At 39.9% G+C, this 6,749-nt stretch overlaps 1 pseudogene across 1 annotated transcript; it reads right to left on the minus strand.

Annotated features, from left to right (window-relative positions):
• Positions 1-859: 859 nt before the first annotated feature.
• LOC114288402 (subtilisin-like protease SBT1.7 pseudogene) lies at positions 860-3,621 on the minus strand (annotated as a pseudogene). Its single transcript, XR_014328203.1, has one exon. The product of XR_014328203.1 is annotated as a subtilisin-like protease SBT1.7 pseudogene (transcript).
• Positions 3,622-6,749: the final 3,128 nt, after the last annotated feature.

Consider the following 6,749-nt stretch of genomic DNA (forward strand, 5'->3'; position numbering starts at 1 on the left):
TTTGGATGAGGCATGTAATAATTGTAATTCTTTTTTAAGTAATTGACTGTAATACTCTTTTTTTTTTTTTTTTGGAGAAAGTGCACAAGTTGAACTATCTTGAAAATTTATAAAATTTCAAACCGCCAATCCGCTCAATCCACATCCGCCGAATTGACGGATGGATACGGATTGATTTTCTCCAATCCGCCAATCTGAGGGACGGATGGTGGATTAGAGGTTCTATGGCCGCAACCAATCCGTGCCCATCTCTAGTAGCCTAGCCACTCATGGAGGAGTGTGAAAAGGTGGAGGAGGAAGAAACCACAATTGAAAACATTCTTCAAGCTTTTAGTTGTTTTCTTCCAAACCCTAGCCTCTCTCTTCCTTTTTTATAAAATATTTTCCAACCTATTTTCAGTCTCTTTTTCTTTTTTTTATTCCCAGCTGAATAGACTGAATTCTCCTTACACAGATCCTTAGGTGAGCCGCAAGTGCGGTGAGGTGGCAAGCTTGGATTTTTCATTTCTCGCACCGAAAATCTACTTTTGCATCCTTTTTAATTGAATTTGCGTATTTCCTGGCAAATTTATATCAAGTGTACAAAACACATCATCTCTACCAAATAAACAAAATTAAAATAGTATAAATGTAACTTAAGCGACCTGTGATATATTTTCGCCCACATCAATACTTCAAAAATAATTTATAATTTTTCAAAGTTGAAACCAAAAAGACAGAGAATGTTGTTGATTTCAAAATAAAAAATTGCTATACTCTAATCATACATTTTTTTAATTAAAAAAATAATCATCCTTTATAAATATATATTTATTCTTTCCAATATTTTGGAAGGGCAAATCCATTGGACGCAAAGACATGTTGTGAAAAACACTGTGCATTGAGGAAGAAACATATGTTGGCTTGGTTTCCCATGTTTCCTCTTTTAGAGAAAAATATCAATAGAAATCGCACTTACCGTTCCCTTCTGGATTTTTTTTTGGAAACAAAAGAAGCAAGAAAAACCTAAACAATAATTAATTTTTTATTTCCGTTTCCAGTTCACTTATGTCCAGCTAATCGCAATCGGACTTTTAACAACATGCTCTCCGTCCGACCAGATGATTCGTCCAGAGCTAAATGTATTCGTTGGCCTCGGACCTGCTGTAAACGTCACAGTATAAGTTTTCTTCTCATTCAATTGGGAGAAACTCAACGACACTGGATCAACCGAAACCATAACGGATTTGCTTTTTAAACTAACCGACACATTGTAAGTTGCCGGTGAGCCAACGTTGGTGAGCGTTCTCGAATACTTCACCACCGTAGTTCTGCCATTGCGGCGGCCAACTTGGGTGCCTAGGAGAGGTACAGAGAAAGAAGGGTAGTTGAAATCAGTTAGACTGTATTTGTTTGTTGGGTCACATGTGAAATTCTTCCTGGCGAGTATGTAAATCTGCGGCTTGGTGTAATTTGAGGCACAAAGGAAGCCCAAGTAATCGTTGACGTCCAAATCATAGACGAGTCCGGGATTAAGGGCCGATATAGGGTCCACGTGTCCAGCGCCGTGATCAAACGGAGTAGATGGCTTTCCGGTGGAAACGTCGAGGATTGAGTGGCCGTTTTTATATGTGGTGTAGGCGGTGGTCATAAGAGCGGAGCGAACAACGGCGATGCTCCACTCAGGTTTGGCCGCCATGAGCATCGCCGCAAGGCCGCTCACGTGCGGGCAAGACATGGACGTGCCAGAAACAATGTTAAACTCCACGCGCCTCGTGTCAATGGGTAATCCAGTGGGTCCCTTTGAACCGGTCCAACCAGCTATTATGTTGACACCTGGTGCCATTAGGTCGGGCTTGAGTATCTCCGGTGTGAGGAAATTCGGTCCTCTAGAGCTAAACGCCGCCACCACCGGAGACGGTTCAATCCCCACCTTCGTACCCTCAAAAAGAATCGTGGCCATCGGATTAGGATCTGAAAACAAATATTTCTTTATTTTGTCACCAGCTTTCTGACCGACCGCCGTAGCAGGTAGTAGATGGGCGTCCGCCACCAGCTCCTCGCCATTGGCAGCCATGTTTGCCAAAACCATGCCGGCCCCTCCAGCCGCTTTCACCACAGCCCCTTTCTCTACCCTAGCATTTCCTCCACGGTCACACAACACAATTTTCCCACTGATTTTCTTGGGAATCAAAGTACCTGTCGTACAAAGATTCCCATTCGTATCATTACTCGCATTACCAGCGTAAACAAATGGTAGCATCATATTCGGCAACGAGGCTCCCTTGTAAAGCGACACACCGGAGTAATTCAAACCATTACCGAGGCTAACGTACGCCGGAAAATTACGGTCCAAAGTTCCGGCACCGACGGTGGTGATCCACGGAGCAAGGTTCGCGAGACTGTACGGAGCCGGTCCGCTGTTACCGGCTGAGCAAGAGACCAGGATGCCCTTTTCCATGGCGGCGAAAGCTCCGATTGCGATGGCGTCTCTGAAATAATCGTTAAATCCACCGCCGAGCGACAAAGAGAGAACGTTGACGTTATCCTCGACGGCTTTATCCATGGCGGCTAATATGTCTGAAGCGAAGCAGCCGCCGATCCAGCACACTTTGTAGATAGCCAGCCTCGCTCGCGAAGCCATTCCTCGAGCCGAGCCTGAAGCGTAGCCGAAGAGGCTGGCGCCAACAACGACGGAGCCGGCGGCTGTGGTGGAGGTGTGGGTGCCGTGGCCATCGTCGTCCCTAGGCGATTTTGATTCTTGCGATTTATCAATCGGACCCACCGCGGCTTCGTAGCCTTTGGAGAAAAACCTCGCGCCGATTAGCTTCCGATTACAGTTGGATGCAGTGAAATTTGTACCGGACTCGCAAGTCCCTTTCCATTTACTAGGAACGGGACCGAGTCCAGAATCGTCGAAGCTCCTTATCTCTGGCCAAACACCAGTGTCTAACACTCCAACAATAATTTCAGTCATTGAGTCTGACTCAGGAAACAAATTTGGAGTTTTGTCGAGGCCTAGAAACTTAGGAGTTCTAGTCGTGTGAAGCTCGTACTTGGTCTCGGGAAACACAGAGAGAATACCGGGTTGGGATTCGAGTGTTTGGGATTCTTCAACGGTCAATCTGGTTGAAAATCCATGGACCACGGTGTTGTATGTGTAGAGCATTTCGGCTGAGTCGGAGACTGATTTGAGGGACGAGTCGTACCACTGAGTGTGTTCGACGAAACTCGCCGGCTTTTGGGATTTTGCCATGTGTACTATGTATGTTCGTTTCTGTACATCGTTCTTCTTCCCCATTGATGCCGTGGATAAGTGGAAGAAACCCAGAACCGCTGAGAGTATTATAAGAAATTTCATCAAGATTTTCTTCTCCATCTCTTCCCTCCTCCAAACAAAGTGCAAGATGGGTATGAAGAGGATTCAGTGACTGTGTTTCGTAATATAAAGTGAGAGAGAGTCACAGAACAGCTAAGAGAGGTGGGAGAGATGCTGGTTAGTCTGAGAATGATTGCATCAAAACAAAAGAAGACACTGTTTAGGAGAGAGATGAGATATACATATAAATGTAATGAGAATAGAGCTATATATATAATTCAGCTTTCATCATGTGTGCTCTCCAGGCTTTAATTTATCAGCATTCTATACCGAGCAAGGATCCTTTAAGGTGATTTTTTCTTAAAGTTTTCTAGAGTGTTACATTGTGTGGTTGAGATTTATTGGTAAGTCACATCAATTTTTCTGATGTGACTTGCCAGTAAATCTCAACCACACAATATAATACTTTAAGAAACTTTAGGAAAATTTCACTCTAGAGGATCCTTGGTGTTCTATACCTTCTCTCTCTTTACTGCTAATTTCTTTTTCTTTTTCTGAAAAAAAAAAAAGAAAAGGAAAGAAAAGAGAACATCATCTCACCTCCTTCCTTTCCTTTATGCACTATTCTCTGGTATTGGAGGACTTTAACCATCACACCTTTTTTTTTTTTATATACTAATTCCAAATTAAATTCTATACCAACCAATTTTATTTTAAAATTATAATATAACGTAATTATTAATCATTTCTTCTCCTCTTTTTTTTAAATGTAAACAGTCAAAACATAAACATGTTTTGCATTAAGTAAAGCTCTCTTTGAAAATAATTTAAAATATTTCATTTTTAAATTTTTTTTTTTCTTAAAGTCAGAAGTAGCGTAGCCTATTTGGGTTTGCTTCTACATACTATGTATAACATTTATTAGTAAATTTGTGAAAATTTGATTTTACCTTTATAGTTGTGCTATATTTTCAGGAAAAAAAAAATGGAGCATTTACACATAAATTTTAATTTATGAACATATATTCTATTAAGTCTTAATTAAGATTTTTTATACCTTCAAGTCCTATTAAAATTTTAATAGTCGGAATTGTCCTTCAAACAATAATTGTTCATTATTTATTATTATCTATAAAGGAATCACTACAAGAAAAAGTGTTTTTGGCGACTAAAACTTCATTTTTCGTCGCTGAAAGTAGTAGAATTGGCGACTAAAATGGAATTAGTCGCTAAAATTGAACACTTTTGCTGACTAAAAGAGTTTAGTCGCCGAATACAGGGGTTTTAGCGACTAAAAGGCAGTTTAGTCGCCGAATGTAGGGGTTTTAGCGACTAAAGGTTATTTAGTAGCCAAAAGTGACGGTTTTTGGCGACTAAAATAATTTAGTAGCCAAAAGTGATGGTTTTGGCGACTAAAAAACATTTTCGTCGCCGATTATAGGTGTTTTGCCGACTAAAAATAGATTGGTCGCTGAAAATGAAGCTTTTTGGCTACAAAAAAAAAAATTAGTAGCTAAAAACAGTCAATTGGAGACTAAAATTCAGTTTAGTAGCCAAAAGGGGACGTTTTTGGCGACTAAAAACAGATTTAGTCTCCAAAACTGCTTATTTTTAATTTGAACTTATTTTTTTAGCGACAAAAAATTAATTAGTAGCCCAAAATAATAGAATTGGCGACTAAATAATGGATTTAGTCGCTAAAAGTGGCCTAAATTTTTTTTTAATAAATAATTTATTTTTTACATAAATTATATTGAATAAAAATAATTATATTTATATACATAGTTTTGTATTAATACCGGTCAATATACTATATAAATAATATATATTGCATATATATTCATGTGATGTTGAAGTGGCATAGTGGAGGGAGTGTGTTGCTAAAGGTGTTGGTGGTTCGAATCTCAGAAAGAGAGGTTGGCGGTTCGAATCTCAGAAAAAGCAAAGAAATTGGTTTTTTTTTTTCACGGAAGGACCTTTGGCAACGAAAATTTTAGTCACCAAAAGTGTTTATTTTGGGCGACTAAACCGTTTAGTCAGCGATTCATGGACTATTGGCGACTAAAAGATTAGTCGCCAAATGTGTGATTCTAAAAAGTGTAAATCACTATTGGCGACTAAAAAGTTGGTCGCTAAAGAGCTATTTTTTGCCGACTAAAAAAATTTTAGTCACCAATACCTCCGGCGACCATATATACGCGACAAAAGGGGCGACTAAAAAAATTAGTCGCTGAAAGTAAAAACTCGACTTTCGGCGACTAAAAATGGACTTTTGGCGACTAAAAATTTAGTCGCCAAAAATACTTTTTCTTGTAGTGAATATGATAATTTGACATTTATTTTGATTTCAAAATTTTAAAATATCAACTTTTAAATTGACGAAAATTAAAAAAAAAATTATAAAAATTGAAAAAGATGAATTTTTTTTTCTACAAAATTGAAAATTTGTGTCTATAAAGGAGCATGATGATGAAACATTGATGTGAAAAAAAAAAAGACCTGTTAATGTTCTCGATTTTATTGGATGGTTGAATCAAACCAATAAGTAGAAGAGTAAAAACGTTTAATCTCATGCTCTATTTTTTTTCATCAGCTAGTACAGCAATTATTTGGAATATTACTATGCAAAATTGATAATATTTTTAGTTTTAAAAATTGAAAAAAAATTAATAATATTCCCAATTTTACTAAATAAGATTGTTTAAAAAAAATCTTAAATAGGACCTGAGCTATCATAACATTTGTAAATAAAATATTTAGGTAATTAACTCATAAAAATTTAAGTTAGAATTTAAATATGTGGATAAGATTTATTCTACTTGTACGGGGAGCAAATATTCCGGCAAGCCCGTACTCCTTTCTTCCAAGCTCCGTTTCTGTCCGATCGACCTGCGAGCACAATGACGGTGAGCTACCCGGCGGTGTGTGGCCGGAAAAACCCTCCGACGGTCAAGTTAGCACACACCTTAGAGGGAATAGAGAGAAGGAAGAGAGTGTTTGAGTGTAAGAAATTCCTTACAGAGATGTTCGTGTGTCGCGTATGGGGGGGCGCAGACATGCCTATATACCTTCTGAGCCCCTTACCCACTCCCAGTCATCTCCTGACACGTGGCTCTGCTATCCCATCTGTCAGCATAGACCTTGCTGAACATCACCTAATCTCAACTGCCTGACTTCACAGCTGGAGCTCGGCAGCCGAGCTGCTCTACCACGGCCATGCCATGCTTCATTCCCATGCGCCTAACCGGACAAACACATGGAGGACCGGGCTAGGCGGCATCCCGGCAAAGCCTAGCCCGGGTACCTCCTTTGGTCGGCCTTCCTGCCGGTCAATCAACTACCTCGGCTGACCACGCCTTTCCGGGCGCCGGTCACTCGGTCTGTCTGGCATCGACCATCCTTGGACCGAGCATCCTGGTCCGACCGGTCACTTCCTGGCCGAGCAGTTTCT

Source organism: Camellia sinensis, chromosome 4, assembly GCF_055761805.1.
Source record: "Camellia sinensis isolate YWXY chromosome 4, ASM5576180v1, whole genome shotgun sequence".
NCBI classification, from domain to species: Eukaryota; Viridiplantae; Streptophyta; class Magnoliopsida; order Ericales; family Theaceae; genus Camellia; species Camellia sinensis.